A 19,804-nucleotide genomic window follows, 5' to 3' on the forward strand; every position below is an offset into this window, starting at 1 on the left:
ATACTAAGCATTTGCATGTTAACATTTAGATTTTTGATCCTTTTTATATTTAGTTTAGTACAGTGGTGAAATATATGGGTCTACACTTAATCTTTTTCATGTAGATAACCCAAGTTTTCCAGCATCATTTATTAAAGAGGCTGTCTTTTTTTCCAATGTATGTTTTTGGTTCCTTTGTCAAAGATGAAATAGCTGAATGTGACTGGGGTTGTTTCTACTTCCTCTATTCTGTTCCATTTATGACATGCCTGTGTTTGTGTCAACATAACACTGTTATAATGACAGATTATAGCATAACTTCAAATCTGGGACTGTGATGTCTTCTCCTTTGCTTCTCTTACCTATTCTGGGTCTCTTCTGGTTCCATATGAATATTAGGATTGTTTTCTCTGGATCTGTTGGTATTTTGATTGGGAATGCTTTAAATCTGTGAATCAATTCTGGAAGTACAGCCATTTTGATTATATTGCTTCTGCTCATCCAGGAATGGGGATATCATTCCATTTTCTGATGTTCTCTGAAATTCCTTTTTCAAAAAGATGTAATTTTTATTATAGAGGTCTTTCATTTCCTTGGTTAGGATAATTCCTAAGTATTTAATTTTTCTTCATGTTTTCGTGAGTGGTATTTTTCTAGTTTCTTTCTCAATGAGTACATTAGTGTATAGGAATGTTATTAATTTTTCTGTGTTGATTTTGTATCCTGCTACATTACTAAATTTTATTATTTAATTCTAAGAGTATTTTGGTGGAGATTTTGGCTTGTAAGTAAGGGTTCATGCCATCTGCAAATGGTACTTTTTTTTAAAGCAATATATTGGTACATATATTTAGATATAAATAATGATAACACTCATCATAGGGAATTTGCATCTGTACATGATATATCCTGCCTCTTCTTTTATTCCCATTAACCCTTCCCTCAAGCCTCTCTCTCCTCCCTATATGTAAAAGCTTTGTCTCCATTTTTTTGTTCTATTTTAAATTTTTTTGTCCCTTCCTTCCTCCTTCCTCCTCCGTCCTCCTCCTTCATTCCCCTTCTCATTTGAACATTTTGTTCCCTTTTCCCAGTATCTATTGTACATTTTAGTCCTTATTTCCACTTTCACTTTCTCACATTAGAGAAACATTGTGGCATTTAAACACGTGCATCCCATTTATTTCACTTTAAGAGTATGGTCTCATTTAGCTATAAATGTCTTGAGCTCTTCCTGCTTTACGGCAGAGTAGTACTCCACTGTATAAAACCACACATCTTTTTATCCATTTGTCATTTAATGGACCTTTGTGCTGTTTCCAAGATTTAGCTTTTACAAAGTGTGCCACTATAAATATGAATGTGTGTATATTGCTGTGTTACAGTGTTTTTAATTCTTTCGGGAAGATACCAAGAAGGGGAATAGCTGGGTCAAATGGAACCTCTAGTTTTAATTTTTTGAGGAAGCTCTACACTGATTTCCACAGTGATTCTACCAGTCTAAACTCCCACCACTAGCATTTGTTATTGGTTGACTTCTTGATAAGAGCCTTTCTTTCTGGAGTGAGATGGAATCTCAGAGTTGTTTTAATTTGCATCTCCCTAATGACCAGTGATGTTTAACATTTTTAATATATTTATTTACTGTTTCTATTTCTTCATCTGAGAAGTGTCTATTCATTTCAGATGCCCATTTTTTTATTTAGGTCTTCAAATTTGGGGAGTCTGATTTTTTGAATTCTTTATTATATGCTAGATATTAGTCCTTTGTCTGAGGAACAGCTGGCAAAACACTTTTCCCACACTGTGGGTGGTGTCTTTACTCTGTTGGTGGTTTCTTTTGCTTTGCAAAAGCTTTGTAATAAGATGAAATCCCAGTTGTTGATTCATTGTGGTATTTTCTGTGCAATTGGGGTTTTGTTCATAAAGTCTGCCTGCACCAATGTCGTCAAGAGTTCTACCTAGTCTGTATTCCTGCAAATTTAGTGCTGCTTTTTTAATATTTAGGTCCTTGATTCATTTCAATTTTAGGTTAGTGCATGGTAAAATATATGGATCTAGTATCAATTATTGGCATGTGGAAAGCCATTTTTGCCAACATCATTTATTAAAGACACTGTCTTCCAGTAAAGGTGTTTCACTCCATGTCAAAGATAAGGTGGTTGAGTGTGCATCTCTGATCTGCTCCATCAATCCTCAAATCTGTTTGTTGCCAGCGCCATCTGTTTTTTATCACAGTAGCTTTGTAGTATAATTTCAAGTCAGGTATTGTGGCGCCCCTGCCTTGCCTTTGTAACCCATAATTGCCTTTGCTATTCTAGGTCTCTTCTGGTTCCAAATGTATTTTAGGATTATTTCTTTCTAATTCTTTGGGATATGCTGTTGGAATTTTAATCAGAATTGCATTAAACTTGTATAACAATTTTGGAATTATTGCCAGTTTCAATATATTGGTTCCCTTGAGAACAGGAGATATCTTTCCATTTTCTGATAACCTCTTTTATCTCCTTTTCATAGTACTGTAGTTTTTCAATTTAGCAGTCTTTTACTTCCTTTATTAGATTGAGCCCTAAGTATTTCATTTTTTTATTTTTGAATTTAAAAAAAATTTTTCCTCATTGAGTTTATTGGTACATTGTAGGTATACAGTACAGTTACATTCATTATTGGGATCTTGTACTTTTACATGACAGGTCTTGGTTCTCATTTTTTCCCCTTGTCCCTGCCCTCCATTCACCCCTCCTCTCCTCACCCTTTACAAGCACTTCATTTCCATTTTTTCATTTTCCCATATTTTTCTCTTCCCTTATTAGCTTTCCCCTACCCCTCCCACTTTCCCTACACCTTTAGCCCCTTTCTTCCTATTTCACATTGTCAATTATAGCATTAGGATCTTCTGTACTATTATAGTTTATTCACACCAGAGAAACTATTCAGTATTTACACATGTGTGACTTATTTATGTCACTTAGGAGTATATTCTCAATATGTATCCATTTACCTATGAATGAATCTAATTTATCCTTCTTTATAGCCAAGTAATATTCCATTTTATAGACAAACCACATCTTCTTTATCCAGTCTCCAACTGATGGGCAAATGGGCTGTTTCCAAGTTTTAGCTATTACAAACTGTGTTCCTATAAACATAGGTGTGCATATATCTTTCTGATAATGATTCTTTTAATTCTTTTTTGGAGGGGTGTACTGGGGATTGAACTTGGGTCCTTGCGCTTGCAAGGCAGGCCACCATGATTCTTTTAATTCTTTTGGAAAGATAACCAGCAGAAGGATGTCTGGGTCAAATGGAACCTCTAGTCCCAGCTCTTTAAGGTATCTCCATATTGATTTCCATAGTGGTTGCACCAGTCTGCACTCCCACCAACAATGGAGAGTGGTTCCTTTCTTCCCACAACCCTGCCAACATTTGTAGCCATTCTTTATGGGGTGAGATGGAATCACAGTGTTGTTTTCAACTTCATGTCTCGAATGACCAGTGTTGTGGAACATTTTTTCATATATTTACTTGCTGCTTTTACTTCTTTATCTGAGAAGTGTCTGTTCATTTCAGATGCCCATTTTTGAATCTGGTCTTTATATTTGGGGGGCTGATTGTTTTGAGTTCTTTATATATTCTAGATAATAGTCCTTTGTCTGAGGAGCAGCTGGTAAACATTTATTCCCATATTGTAGGTTGTCTCTTAGTTCTGTTGATGGTTTCTTTTGCAGTGCAGAAGCTTTTTATAAGATGAGATCCTAGTTGTTGATTCTTTCTGCTAGTTCCTGTGCTACTGAGGATTTGTTCATAAAATCTTTTCCTCTGCCAATGTTTTCGAGAGTTCTGCCTAACATATCTTCCAGAAAGTTTAGTGTTTCTGTTTTAATATTTAGATCTGTAATCCACTTGTATTTCAATTTAGTGCATGGTGAAAGATAAGGGTCCAGTTTTAATCTTTGGCAGGTTGAGATCCAGTTTTTCCAACACCATTTATTAAAGAGGCTATCTTTCCTCCGCTAAGGATGGTCAGCTCCTTTGTCAGAGATGACATAGCTGAGTACATCTGGAGTTTTTTTTTGTGTCTTCCAATCTGTTCCACTGATCCTCAGGTCTGTTTCTTTGCCAGGACCATGCTTTTTTTTTTTATCACAGTGGCTTTGTAGTATAATTTCAAATTGGGAATTGTTATACCTGCTACCATGTCTCTGTTGCCTAGGATGGCTTTTGGTATTCTAGGTCTCTTCTGGTTCCAAATGAATTTTTGGATTCTTTTTTCTAGTTCTGTGAAATATAGTGTTGGAATTTCAGTTGGCATTGCATTGAATCTGTATAGCAGCTTTGGTAATATGGCCATTTTCACTATGTTGATTCTTCCTACCCAGGAGCAGGGGATATCTTTCCATTTTCTTATATAATCTTTGATCTCTTTTTTGAGAGTGCTGTAGTTTTCAGTGTAGAGGTCTTTTGCTTCTTTTGTTAGATTGATTCCTAGATACTTCATTTTTGGGGGATGCTATTGTGAAAGAAATTGTTTCCCTAATTTCTCTCTCAGTGATTCTGTTATTTGTGTACAAGAAGGCTATTGATTTTTGGGTGTTGACCTTGTATCCAGCTACTCTGCTAAAAGTGTCAATTAAGTCTAGAAGTCTTTTGGTGTAATTTTTGGGTCTTCAATGTAGAGTATCATATTGTCAGCAAATAATGACAGTTTAACTTCTTCTTTTCCTATCTTTATTGCTTTAATTTCTTTCTCTTGTCTACTTGCTGTGGCTAATGTTTCCAGAACTATATTGAAGAGGAGTGGTGATAGTGGGCGTCCTTTTCTTGTTCCTGAATTTAAAGTGAAAGTTTTCAGTTTTTGGCCATTTAATATGATGTTGGCTGTTGGTTTTTCATAGATACCCTTTATTAAGTTGAGACATAGACCATCTCTTCAAATTTTTGCAGAGTTTTTATCATGAATGGGTGTTGAATTTTGTCAAATGCTTTTTCTGCATCTATTGAGAGGATCATGTGGTTCTTGTCCTTTGTTAATATAGTGTATTACATTAATTGATTTACGTATGTTAAACTATCCTTGCATCCCTGGAATAAGTCCGTCTTGGTCAGGATGTATGATCTTCTTGATGATCCTCTGTATTGTTTGCTAGTATCTTATTGAGGATTTTTGCATCTACATTCATTAAGGAGATTGGCCTGTAGTTCTCTTTTTTAGTTACATCTTTCCCAGATTTGGGAATCAAAGTGATATTTGCTTCCAGGAATGAATTTGGAAGTATTGTTTTTCTTTCAATTTCATTGAAAAGTCTGAAGAGTAATGGCAGTAGATCTTCTCTAAATGTCTTGTAAAATTCAGCAGTGAATCCATCAGGATCTGGGCTTTTCTTTGTTGGTAAAATTTTAATTACATTTTCAATTTCACGGATGGTATATTGGGGTGTTTAAAATATTTTAATCTTCTTTGTTCCACTTTGGTAATTCATAAGTATCTAAAAACGGTCCATTTCTTCTGTGTTTTCCATTTTGTTAGAGTACAGGTTCTCAAAGTAGGTATTAATGATCCTCTGGATTTCTGTTGGATCTGTTGTGATTTTGCCTTTTTCATTCCTGATTGCATGGAACCAAGCCTTTTCTTTCCTTTTTTTTTTGATAAGGTTAGCTAAGGGTTTATAAATTTTATTTATTCTTTCAAAAAACCAACTCTTTGATTCATTTTTTGTGTCATTTTCTTAGTTTCCATTGCATTGATTTCTGCTCTAATCTTTATAATTTCCTCTCTTGTTTGAGCTTTCAGTTTTTCTCGCTCTTATTTTTCTAGTAGTTTAAGATTCATCATTAGGTTGTTTATTTGAGTTTGCTCTGTTTTCCCATTGTGGGCATTCAATGCTATGAATTTTCCACATAGAACTGCTTTCATTATGTACCATAGATTCCTGTATGTTGTATTGGCATTTTTATTTATTTGTAAAAACTGTCTAATTTCTTCTTTAATTTCCTCTGTGATCCATTGATTGTTCAGGAGAGTGATGTTCAATTTCCATGTGTTTGTGAAGTTCCTACAGTTTCTTATGCTGTTGATCTTCAGCTTGATTGTACTATGCTCTGATAATATACAGGGAATACTTCAATTCTTTTTCATTTACTCAGACCTGTTCTGTAAGCTAGTATGTGGTCAGTCTTGGAGAATGACCCATGTGCAACCCGCCAAAATGTATATTCTGATTTTTGGAGGTGGAACACTTTATAAACTATTAAGTCCATGCGTTCAAAAGCATGGTTGAATTCTAGTATTTCATTGTTGATTTTCTGCCTAGATGATCTGTCTATTTGTGATAGTGGGATATTTACTACAAGTGTACTAGTGCTTATTTGGTTTTTCATGTTACTTAATATTTTTTTTTATGTGGTTGGGGGCATTAATATTTGGTGCATATAGGTTTATGATTATCATCTCTTCCTCTTGAGTTGTTTCCTTTACATGGATGTAGTGGCCTTCTTTGTCTCTCTTAAACAGCTTTGGTTTGAAGTTTGCTTTGTCTGCAAATAAGATTGCTACCCCTGCTTTTTTCTGGGCTCCTGTCACATGGAGAATTGTTTTCCATCCTTTCACTGTCAGTCTGTGGGCTTCTTTTTGCACTAGGTGTGTTTCTTGAATACAACATATTGTTGAATTTTGCTTCTTAATCCATTCTGCTAGTCCATTTCCTCTTGATGGGTGAATTGAGGCCATTGGCATTGATGGTTATAACTGATATGTACTGACTTATTATTGTCATGTTATTGTCCTTTTGTTGACTCTTTTTAATTTTCTCCCTCTCCTTTTAGTTTCTTGGCTTGCCTATTGAATTTGCTTTGTCGGCCCTCATGATGTTGTGACCTTCATTGTCTTTCTCTAGGATATTGTTTAGAATTCCTTGTCATGCTGGTTTGATATTCATGAAATTTCTCAGTTGTTCTTTATCATGGAAGTATCTTATTTCCCCATCCATTTTGAAAGAGAGTTTTGCAGGGTACATCATTCTTGGTTGTAGGTTGTTTTCTTTTAGGACTTGAAATACCTCACTTCAGGCTCTCCTTGACCTGAGGGTTTGTGTTGAAAAGTCTGCTTTGATTCTGATGGGCTTTCCTTTGCATGTGATTTGTTTCTTTTCTCTTACTGCTTATAGTACTTTGTTCTTCTGTTGGGTTTCTGGGATCTTGATTATTATATGTCTAGGTGTAAATTTATTTTTATCATGGCTAGTTGGAGTCCTGTATGCCTCACTTATCTGTGTGTCTAATTCTTTCCTTCTGTTTGGGAAGTTTTCTGTCATTAATTCTATGAACAGCTTTTTAAAGTCATTTGTATTTTCTCTTGCTACTTCACGGATTCCTATCAGCCTTATATTATTCTTCTTTGCATTATCTAGGAGTTTTTGGATCATTTTCTCATGATCCCTTACTGTTTTTAAGAGACCTCTCTTTTCATGGTCACTGACTGTAATCCTATCTTCTATATCTGAGATTCTATCTTCACATTCTTTTATTCTGTTGCATATACTTTTTTTTAATTGATGATAAATCTTCCCATCTTTTATTCACAATTTCCACATTCTTCTACACATTTTCTTTTTTTTTTTTTTTAATTGAGTTTATTGGTACATTTAGGGATACAGTACAGTTACATTCATTGTTGGGATCATGTACCTTTACATGGCAAGTCTTGATTCTCATTTTTTTCCCCTTACCTCTGCCCTCCCTTCACCCCCTCCTCCCCTCCCCATCTACAAACAATAGAGTTTTTAATCTCATGGATATTTGTTTCAATCTGTTTTATGGAATCTGTCCATTTCTTCTCTGTTTTCTATCTCATTATAGTACAGGTTCTTGAAGTAGGTATTGATGATCTTCTGCAGAAGCTATTGTAATTTCACCCTTTTAAGTCCTAATTGCATGGGTTTATTTTCTTTCCTTTTTTCAATAAGGTTGGAAAAAGGTCTGTCAAATTTTTTTTAAGAACCATCTTTTAAATTCATTGATTCTTTGTTTTGTTTTCTTAGTCTCTATTGCATTTCTGCTCTGATGTTTATAATTTCTTCCCTCTTAAGAGTTTTGGGCTTGACATATTCTTTTTGTTCTAGAAGACTGAGGTTCAACATTAGCTTGTTTATTTGAGCTCACTATGTTTTCTTGATATTTGTATTCACCGCTATAAATTTCCCTTGTAAGACTGCTTTCATAGCATCCCATAAATTCCTATATGTTGTGTTGGAATTATTGTTTAATTGTACAAACTGTCTGATTTCTTCTTTAATTTCATGTATGATCCATGGGTTGTTCAGGTGTTATTTAATTTCTATTTATTTATGAAGTTCTTGGAGTTTCTTCTGCCGTTGATTTCCAGTTTCACTGCACTATAATCTGACAATATGCGTGGGGCAATTTCACTTATTTTGTATTAACTTAAGCATGTTCTGTGAGCTAGTATGTGGTCTATTTTGGATACCATCCCATGTGCAGCTGACAGGAATATGTATTCTGATGTTGTGGGGTGGAACATTCTTTAGTTTTCTACTAAGTCCTTGTGTTCAAAATTTTGGTTCAATTCTAATATTTCATGTTGATTTTTTGTCTAGTTGATTTCTCTATTTGTGACAGTAGGGTATTGAGGTTCCCCCATCACAACTGTGTTTTTGATTATTTGATTTTTTATGTCTGTTAATATTTGTTTTATATAATTAAGTATGCTGGTATTTGGTGCATATATATTTATAATTGTTATCACTTCCTCTTGAATTGTTCCCTTTACAAGGATGTAGTGGCTTTGTTTCTCTTAATCAGTCTGCAAATAAAATAGCTACCCCTGCTTTTTTCCAGGTTCCTGTTACATAGATTATTGTTTTCCACCCTTTGATTTTCACTCTATGAATTTCTTTTTTAATTAAATGTGTACCTTGTATGCAGTATATTGTTTAATCTTGCTTTTTTTTTTCCTGGTACCAGGGATCGAACACAGGACCTTGCACTTGCAAGGCAGGCATTGTGCCACTGAGCTAAATCCCAGGAGTATCTTGCTTCTTCGTCCATTCTGTCAGTCTGGTTTTTTGTTTGTTTGTTTTTGTTTTTTGATTGGTGAATTGAGACCATTAACATTGATGGTTAAAACTCATTTGTATTGATTTATCCATGTCATGTTTTTGGCTCGTTTCTTTCCTCTTCTGTTTAATTTCTTGTCTTGCCTGTTGGATTCATTCTGTTCAGGTTCATAGAGTTATAATCCTTGTTACCTCTTTCTAGAATATGCTTCAGAACACTTAGGAGTGCAAGTTTGGTGGTCATGAATTTCTTCAAATGTTCTTTGTCATGAACATATCTTGTTTCTCCATCAATTTTGAAAGATAGTTTTGCAGGGTACATCAATCTGGGTTGGAGGCTATTTTCCTTCAGCCCTTCAAATATGTCACTCCAAGCTCTCCTTGACTTGAGGGCTTGTGTTAAAAAGTCTGCTGTGATCTGATGGGGTTTCCTTAAAAAATGATTTGCTTCCTTTCTCTAACAGCTTTTAAGATTCTGTTCTTTGGGTTTTTTTTTTTCATTGAGTTTATTGGTACATTTTAGGTATACAGTACAGTTACATTCATTATTGGGATCTTGTACTTTTACATGACAGGTCTTGGTTCTCATTTTTTCCCCTTGTCCCTGCCCTCCCTTCACCCCCCCCATTTACAAGCACTTTATTTCCATTTTTTCATTTTCTCATATTTTTTCTTTTCCCTTATTACCTTTCCCCTAACCTTCCCACTTTTCCTACACCTTTAGCCCTCTTCTTCCTATTTCACATTGTCAATTATCTCATTAGCTGTTCTTTTGTTGAATATCTAGAATCTTGACTATTATTTGCCTTGGGAATGTTTTTTGTTTTGTTTTGTTTTTAACCATGGTTAATTGGACTTCTTTGTGCCTCCCTTATCTGTATGTGAAATTCTTTTTGGGCAGTTTTCTGCCATTACTTCTACCAACTATGGTTTTGTTGTTGTTGTTGTTTTGTTTTTTATGTCATTTGTCCTATCTCCTGACTTTTCATTGATTCTGATCAATCTTATTCTTTGCATCATCTAACAGCTGCTGGATTGATTTCTCATGGTCCCTTGCTATTTTTAAGAAATCTCTCTTTTCATGATCACTAACCTGCAATCTTATCTTCTATATCTGATATTCTATTCTCACATTGGCTTTTTTTGCTGGATATACTTTTAATGGAGTTTTAAATTTACTGCATATCTGTTTGAATCTGTTTCATGGACACTTTTTCCTATGATGCTGGGTGTTCATCATTTCTATAATTTTCCTGAGCTCTCCTATTTTTAAAAATCTATATCTGCTAAAAAAAAGTCTATATCTGCTATAGAGTCACTAACTGTGTCTTTCATTCTTGTCATCATCTTGATAGTTATCTGAGAAATTTTTTTCTGCTTTGATTTTTTTCTAAAGCCTTGTTAATTTGCTTTGTTACTTCCACTGTTATCATTTGAGAGTCCAGGTGGGTGGCTTTCAGATTGTTCCATGTCTGTCCCCTGAGTTTGCCTTTAGTAAGTTGAAAGACTGTGGGGGATTGCATCTTGTTTAAGTGTTGTCTCATTTTCTGTTTTTTAAAGTTTAATTCCTGGGTTGATGCTTATGAATTGCTTATGGTAGCTTTATTGCCAGTATTCAGAATGTTTAGGAAATTACTTCTCAGTGGTGTTTTTCTGGCTTTTGAGTTTTGAGTCTGTTGCAAGATCCTACCTCTTCAATTTATTGTGGATGAGAAGTTTCTGCCTACTTAGTCCAGCTGCTGGTTCTTTGGCACTGGCCTACAGTTTCTTCTTACAACCCTTAGGAAAGTCTTAGTATACCAGGATGAACAATGAGTAGCACAGTTATGTCACCTCGGCTAAAGTAGTATAATGAGCAAGAATAGTAGCATCAAATATAGCCTAGAAAATGAGAGACTATAGTAATTATTAATTTTCCACCTTTGACCATATGAAGTAGATTTGTAGTTATATAAAACATATAAAATGAACCAGAAAATTGTACGCAACAAATAATAACAAATAATATGGTGATATTACCATTAAGGGAGATTTAAAAGGGGTTGGGGAAAATGGAGAAATAGAAGAAAAGAAAGAGATTAGAAGCAAGGCTGGAGGACAAATGAAGATCATACAAACTTTAGGAAACATGAAAAAGACAGGAGGGAATGAGAAAGGAAGAAATAAAAACAAGAACAGAACAGAACAAGAACTAAAACTAGAAACCATGTTCAAACAATCAAGAAAAAAAGGAACAAGAACAGAGGAAACAATAAAACAGAAAAAATTTTAAAAGTCCAATTCAAGGTATGTCTCACTGGTAGATAGCATGGGTAGACAGAATCCAGAGCCAAATTGATTTATCCCACCAAGACAACCATAGCTTTATGGTGGGAGTAATGGATAATACCAGCCAGCCTGCAACTTTAGTTCCACTGAAGTTCAGGCTGGTTTCTGGCTCTGAGGCTGGAGCTAGATTTTTTGAGCCTGCAACAGTCCATGTGCCTCCTGCCTACTTGAACTCAGCTCCTTGCTGAGTTGAATTCCAGTCCTTGACCCCCTGCTGACTTGAAATCAGCCCCCTCACCAAGACACTGGGAGCTACTAGATGGAGTGGGCCAGTAGCTGTTCTGAGTTCCCAGTTCAGTTGGTCCCTCTCCAAGATAGCTACCAGCCAATTGTCCTCTCTTGTGTGATTCCTAAATGCAAATAACTCACCAGCCACTGCAGTCCACTGTGTCCACTGCTGTTCCACTAGTGCATTTCTCTGTGGAAGACTCTGGGGTCACCAGCAATCACCACCTGCATCTGCAGGTTCAACCTGCTGTTGCCATGCCATGAGTCTGGGCTATGGGAGAAAGTACTGCTTGCTATTTCCCTCCCCTTCATTAAAGTGTCTTTCTCTCTCTCCCCATGGACTTCAGTTCTCACTTCAGATCCTTTCTGGTTCCCAGGGATCCATTACCCTTCTTCTCCTCATACCACTATATTCCAGTGTAGTAGAGAGGCTTTTTTTTCTACTGTTCACCACTCTGCCATCTTCCCACAAGTCTAAATAATGGTGCTTTGGCTTTGTCCTTTCCCATACATATCCCTTTAATTTATTTCTCTTGATTGATTCCTCTAGCTAGTGTCTCTAGGACTACATTGAACAGAAGTGATGATAGTGAACATCTTTGTCTTGTTCTTGATTTTAGAGGGAAAACTTTAATTTTTTTTCCCCAGTAGGTTGGAAATAAAAGGCTTTTATTAGATTGCAATAAGGTTCTTCTATGCCTATTTTATTATTGTTTTATTGTAAATGGATTTTATTAAAAATGGATTTTTGAAAGCCTTTACTGCATTTGTTGAGCTTTCCATGTGATTTTTTTTGTCTTTGCTTCTGTTTATGTAAGCAGTTACATTTATTGGTTTGCATATTTTGAACCATCTTTACATATTTTGTCATAGCATATGATTTTTTTTGATGTTTTGTAAGAATTTACATTTATTGAAGGTCAAAAAGAAGTTCAGTTTTCAGAGTGAGAGTGGGCCAGTGAAAAAGCTCACAGAAGCCACAAGGATAATGGCAGTGTTTTGTTTTGTTTTTTGTATATGTATTTCCTAGATTACTTTTCCCTCTTGAAAATAAGACACTTGGGATGGTTATCCTATCAGAAACTCACTTGGCTGATATCAGATTTAAGCAGTCCTATTGAAAGCTCACTTATTTCTGCACCAGATGTTTATAAAGAAGCAAAAAATGGCACTTTTCTGACTGATCCTACAAATAGTGCTCTGGGACTACAAAGTCCTTCTGGATTCTGTTTTCTGCATATATGCCCTGAGTCTGCATGTGTGACAAGCTTTTTATAGTTGTTTAATCAGTTTGCCCTAGCCCTACTCTACCTCATTTCTTCTCTGAGAGACATAATCTGCATAATTCCTTATAGGATGCTGTGGGAGTGGAGATCTCTATCTTCATATAATAGCTTCCTATTGAAAGAGATTGTAGGCCCTATCTAATGGTGTTATGTGCTCTATGACTACCTTGGGATGTTGGGTTCACTGCCTAGGCTGGAAAAACAATGTCTAGGCTGTGAGAAGACAATGAGAAAAAAGTCAGTGTCTCTATGTCAAGAATTATTAAGTTACCTGTTCAATGGAATAAAGTTCAATGAATTTGTCAGGAGAGTCATGGGTTGTCTAATCATCATCTGAACTTTACTGCTAAGTTGAGGAAGCAGAAGCCAGTTATGAGAAGGATCAGAATTTTTTCTAGTTGGTCTTATAAAGTGGACTGTGACAATTCTAGCAATTAGAGACCATTATTTTCTGTGCTATTGTTTGCAAAAAGTTTTCTAAGGAGTTTTATTTCTGTTCTCCTGTTCAGAGAAAAGCATGGCAAAGAGGAATATTAGATAAACCACTAACAGCCTGAAAGCCATAGCCCTAGGAACATTACTCACATTATGGAACTGATTAAAAGCAGAAGTCTCAATACAAGTTCCCATTTAAGCTGTGGTAAATCAGGGATCATTCGTTACTTTATTTATTTGCACCTGGAGAAGTACTGGGATCTTGATTTTTGAAGAGGAGCCTCAGATCTTTCAGAGGTTCATAGGACTAACTTTCTTCTTTTTGATGATCCTTTTCCTCAGACAGTTTATGTTAGAAAGATGAATTTATTCACTTAGTTTTGCCATCTTTACTGCAGCAGACATGACAAAGATCACTGAAAGAAGACCCTCCCACTTAGTTTTAATGGTCTGCAAGAGTCTTTTCTCTCCAAGTTTTAATGAGTACTTGGTCTCCAGGGCAGATGCCACGTGGTCCCTTTGGCCAAGATCTGACAGGTCTTTGTTTCTATATACTGTAGTTGAAAACTTTGTTGTACTTGGCACAGATTAATAAGATATTGTGAGTCTTGTGGCCTCTAGGTCCACTATCATATCAGAAGGTAGAAAGGGCATCCCATGTAGCATCTTAAATGGATTCATACTTAGCCCAGTTGTGGGCTACTCATGAGGGCTACTGGCAATAATCAGAGCAAACACTCAGAAGTCGTTTGGAAAAATTTTCCAGAGTTCACTTTAGGGTCTGGTTGACTCTTTTGAACTTAACTTTACTTTTCTTTTCTTTCTTTCTTTCTTTCTTTCTTTCTTTCTTTCTTTCTTTCTTTCTTTCTTTCTTTCTTTCTTTCTTTTTTTTTTGTATAGGGATCAAATTTAGGACCTTGCACGTGTGAGGCAGGAGGCAGAGGCTGAATCCCCAGCCCTTGAACTTTCTTGATAACTGAGGTCTCCATGAAGAATGTAGATGATACTTTATTTCTAAGGTCTTTGCTAGAATTGGAGAACAGAGCTATGCATGGTAATCCTTTAATTACAGGACTGAGTGCTGACCTGTAATTTCAGCACTCAGGAGGCTGAGGCAGGAGGATTGTCATGAGTTTGATACCAGCCTGGGCTATATAGTGATTTAAAGTCTAGCTAGAGCTACATAGTGAGGCCTTATGTAGTTCTAATAATTAAAAAAATGCCAATGGTGACATTGGATAATTGTCCTCAAGTTTTTAGTAATATTTTTCCTAGTAAGGAAGTATGACACCATGGGACAATTAAAAACTCATGACTGAACATTTAGCTTTTGAATACACATGCCAAATCAGGAGTAAAGAAGTTTTGACTAGGGCTCTCTCTGACCCTGATCATGCCTATAGATCTAGAGGGTTGTCCAGAATAAGAAGTTTAAAAAGCCACTTTTGTATCTGTAAGGAATTGAAATTCTTACCCATGATATTTAGGGTCACCTGGAGTTCCTTGAAGAAGATGGAGATATTTATTGGCAAGAGTATTGCAGTTTGCCCCAGGCCCCTTCACTCCTCTTCAGAGTGAAATATGTGGTGGTCCAGCCATCACAACACGAACAAGCCTGAGTTGGGGAGTGAGGATTGAGAAAGGAAAGAACACTCCAGCCTGAGTGGAGACGAAGAGAAGTCTGATTTATTTCACAGAAAGAGCTCCTTTTATAGGTTCACAGCAACAGGAAGCTTTTAAGGGCACACAACAACAAAAAACACCAAGTCATTGTTTCTCAAAGACCGGATTTCCTGACTCTTACTGATAACATCAGATCTTCGGCTAACGAGCTTCCTGTTATGTCAGGGTGAGTTCCTGACTCTTACAGATAACATCAGATCTTCGGCTAACGAGCTTCCTGTTAAGTCAGGGTGAAAGAGTCAAAACAAGCTTAACAAACAGTTTCCTTGAAGAGTAGCAAATGTTGATGCCTTAATTATACAGGAAGGAGTTATTTTCCAAATGTCAAACTCCAGTGGGCCATGACTGGGCCCCGACAGAAATACATGGAAAAAATGTTACATTGCTGGCCATTTGAGAAATGCAAATCAAAACAACACTGAGATTTCAGCTTACTCTAGAAAAAAATCAAGAAATCAACCAATAACAAATGCTGGCAAGGCTATGCACAGAAAGGAACACTTCTTCATTGTTGGTGGGAATGTAAACTGTTACAACTACTATGAAAAGCAGTATGGAGATTCCTCAAAAAAAAAAAATAAAAATAGAAATTCCACTTGACTCAACTATCCCACTACTATGTATCTTCCCAAAAGAATTAAAGACATTATACCACAGTGATGTATGCATATCTATGTTTATAGCAGCACAATTCTTAATAGCTAAATCTTGGAAACAGCCTATATGTCCATCAATAGCTGAATGGATAAAGAAAATTGTGATATTTATACACAATGGAGTATTACTGTGCCATAAAGGATAAACTTGAGTAATTTGTAGTAAAATGGATGCCCCTTGAGGCCATAACATTAAATGAAGTAGGGCTGGGGATTTAGCTCAACGGTTCAGTGGCCTGCCTTGCAAGTGCAAGGACCCGAGTTCAATCCCTGGTACAAAAACAAAACAAAACATTAAATGAACTAAATCAGACACACAAGCTTAAACATTGCATGGTTTCTCTTATAGAAAAAAACCTTAATATACAAATAGAGTACAAAATAAAAGACAGATAATAGGAAAAAAGGGAGAGAAAAAGAAACGTTATTGTAACCCAGTGTGGACAATGTATCTAAAAGTGTACCTTGATTTATACAATTGTCTTATGCTTTTTGTATGATCATTTTGCATATTATTCTGGTTTTTAATTTGTATATGTGATAATTAATTTTATATTATAAGATAAATAAATGAATCAAGATGGCAGAGTACCATGTAAAGTGGTTGGTATAAGTGTCTGGGTCGACTTCGGTTCCTGTCTCCACAACAGCACTTATCGTTAAGTGAAGAGGACCTAGTGTAGTTGCCCAAGATGCCAAATATCAAAATCTTCAGAGGCAGCTCCCACCAGTATTTATCCCAGAAGATCACTGATCACTTAGCCCTGGAGCTGGGCAAGGTGGTGACTAAGAAATTTAGCAACCAGGAGACAGGTGTGGAAATTGGTGAAAGTGCATGTGGGAAAGATGTTCATATTGTTCAGAGTGGTTGTGGTGAAATGAATGGCAGTGTAGTGGAGTTTTTTTTATCATGATTAATGCCTGCAAGATTGCCTCAGCCAGCAGGGTCACTGCAGTCATCCTCTGCTTCCCTTATGCCTGGTCGATAAGAAGGATAAGAGTCAAGCCCCAATCTCAGACAAACTTGTTGCAAATATGCTATCTGTTGCAGGTGCAGACAATATTATCACCATGGATCTGCATGCTTCTCAAATTCAGGGCTTTTTTGATATCCCAGTGGACAATTTATATGCAGAGCCAGCTGTTCTGAAATGGATTAGGGAGAATATCTCTGAGTGGAGGAACTGTACAATTGTCTCACATGAAGCTGGTGGAGCCAAGAGAGTTACCTCCATCACAGACCTGATGAATGTAGACTGCTTTGATTCACAAAGAATGAAAGAAAGCCAGTGAAGTGGACAACATGGTGCTATTGGGAGTTGTGAAGGGCATAGTGGCTATTCTGGTAGATGACATGGCTGATACTTATGGCACAATCTGCTGTGCAGCTGACAAACTTCTTTCAGCTGACAATATCAGAACTTATGCTATCTTGACTCATGGAATCTTTTCTGGCCCAGCCATTTCTTGCATGCTTTGAAGCAGTAGTAGTCACGAATATCATACCCCAGCAGGACAAGATGAAATACTGCTCCAGAATACAGGTGATTGACATTGCTATGACCTTGGCAGAAGCCATCAGGAGAACTCGCAATGGGGAATGTGTTTCCTACCTGTTCAGTCATGTCCCTTTGTAATAGAGTGACTTCTGAAGCTTTTTAAACATAAAATCAGCCCACTGCTTGTTTTCCCTGGGTATTCAATGACAAATTTGGGAGACCCAGCTTGCTCCAGTGTACCTTTCCACATTCCACATTAGACATATTAGAGTTTATCCTAAATTGAGAAAAAATAGAGACCAACTGCTGGAATTTCCTGCCTGCATTGTCTCACTCTGCCTTTCTTGATTTGTGATTAGAACTCAGCTGCTGCAAAATTTCAAATGTATGATTTTATTTAAGGCTGTTTGAAAGTGATTATGGAAGCTCAGACTCCTTTGCATGTGAATACTTCAGGGTTGTTCTTTGTTCAGAGTAACTAGCAACAAAGCCTGCCCATGTGGGACAAGTTCTTAAGTTATATCCTAAATTACAGAAACCCTTGGGTAGCACAAAACCGAATCCCAGTAGTGCAGGATCCTGTAAGGCAAGAGTAGGCAGCTCAGCTTGAGCAGTGCTTGGATGGGATTGTGAAGGTGGGAAGGGGATAATACAATCCAGCAAATGTTTCTTGAGAGGAAAAGGCCTGACCCATCATCATCTGCTTATCTTTATAGCTTGGAATCTCCTACCTATTCCTTTCTATTTGACTTTACTTATAACCACTTCAACCTTCTCCTGGCCAAACATCTCCTTAGTCCAAATTGCTCACTTCCTGCTTTGTACATTAACATTCACATTAGATAATTTGCTGTAGCTCAATCTTCCTTAGCTTGCTACCATGACAGTAGTTGGTTTTAACGGCTTTCATATAGTGCCTTTTGATTAATTTAAGTATTTAATTTTCATCATCCCTCCTTGGATCAGTTTGGCCTCTTATGACCTGATATTTCTGTTAAAAAGATGAATGTTATTGTCTCTTGTACAGGAAACTAATAAAGTATGTGTGTGAAAAAAAAATCAATATGAATGATGCTGGTGAAATAAAAGGGGAAGGGAAAGTAAAGGATTGAAGTGTGATATGTACATGTACCAATTTCTTACAATGAATGTAATCATTATGTACTGCAAATATAGACAGTATTAATAAAAGTAAAAGAAAAAAAATGTAAATCATTGTGACAACATTTTGTCTTGTTTTGGAAAAATACAGTTATTCTTCACAAACGTTATTTATGCTAACATGCAATGAAATTATTGTATTTTTAATGAATTAATAGGTTTAAAAATTTTTAAAGCCTCTTTTTAAAACACTTTTTGTGGCATGGAGCTTGTGGAATACCCCAGTCACATCCCACCCCCAGGCCTTAGCAGAGGAATGGTGAGAAGTGCAACCACATAGAGACTCCAGCCCCACCTTTTGGGCCTCAGTGAGAGGCACAGCCATATGGGTGCCTGCAGCCCATCTCCCCGCCACCCCTGCCCAGCCTCCTGGCTGGGCTGGTACCTGGATTCACACCACAGAGTCAGAGGGGGTCATAAAGGCCATTGTTCTCAGCTCCAGTCTCATTTTTTATTTAATTCACATGGTTAAAGGTGATAGATTAATAGCTACCACAAATTGTAATTTTCTAAGCTGTGCTTGATGCTATTGTGTTGCTGATTTTATCATGTGGGCTAAGGTGTTGTAATTGACCTAATTGGTTGTTCTTCCTGGTATTATGAAAATGAGAGGGTCTCAGGGTCATTAAAGACTCAAAACTTAAAGGCAAGCTATAACAGGAAGATTGAAGTATTAACCCAGGAATGAAACCAAGGACAGTACCAATAACAAAAATAGAAATGAGAAGATATTCAAGCAAGGCATGGGCACAAACACAGGCTGCCAGTTCACCAAAGGCAGATTCTTGGGAAATGAGGTGGAAAAGTCTGATAATCACCTGGATGCCCCGAACTGACAGCACAGGAAGTAACAAAACAGATGGATGAAGCTCTAGAAAAATTCAAAACAAATAATTTCTGAGATAACTACAGTGATGGTGAGCAGAATGAAAAACATTATTAGAGACTCAAGAACAGAAACAGATAAGAAAAATACATGAGTTCAGGACCATGATAGAAGCCATGAATGCCAGTCATAAGAAAGAAATGGGAACCATGAGTGACCAACACAGGAAAGAAATGTAATCCAGGAAACAGATTCAAGCATATCCAGGAGATTAAAAGCTCTGTTGAGTATACATAACAGAATGAGGCAATCAGAAGACAGGATATCAGATATAGAAGACAAGATGGTGGGCATTGACCATGAAAAAAGGGATCTATTAAAAAGAGTAAGAGGACATGAGAAATCAATCCAACAGCTCCTAGATGATACAAAGAAGAATAATATAAGACTAACAGGAGTCCATGAAAAAGCAGGAGAAAGTAAAAATGACATTAAAAGAACTGTTCACAGAATTAATGACAGAAAACTTCCCAAACAGAGCAAAATAATTTGACATACAAATAAGTGAAGGTTATAGGACTCCAACTAGCTATGATAAAAAATCTAAACCTAGACATATAATAATCAAGATCCCAGAAACCCAACAGAACAACAA

At 36.5% G+C, this 19,804-nt stretch overlaps 1 pseudogene; it reads left to right on the forward strand.

Moving 5' to 3' along the window:
* Positions 1-16,355: 16,355 nt before the first annotated feature.
* On the forward strand, positions 16,356-17,450 carry LOC104872308 (annotated as a pseudogene).
* Positions 17,451-19,804: the final 2,354 nt, after the last annotated feature.

Source organism: Fukomys damarensis, unplaced genomic scaffold (assembly GCF_012274545.1).
Source record: "Fukomys damarensis isolate Sample0158 unplaced genomic scaffold, DMR_v1.0_HiC HiC_scaffold_8, whole genome shotgun sequence".
NCBI classification, from domain to species: Eukaryota; Metazoa; Chordata; class Mammalia; order Rodentia; family Bathyergidae; genus Fukomys; species Fukomys damarensis.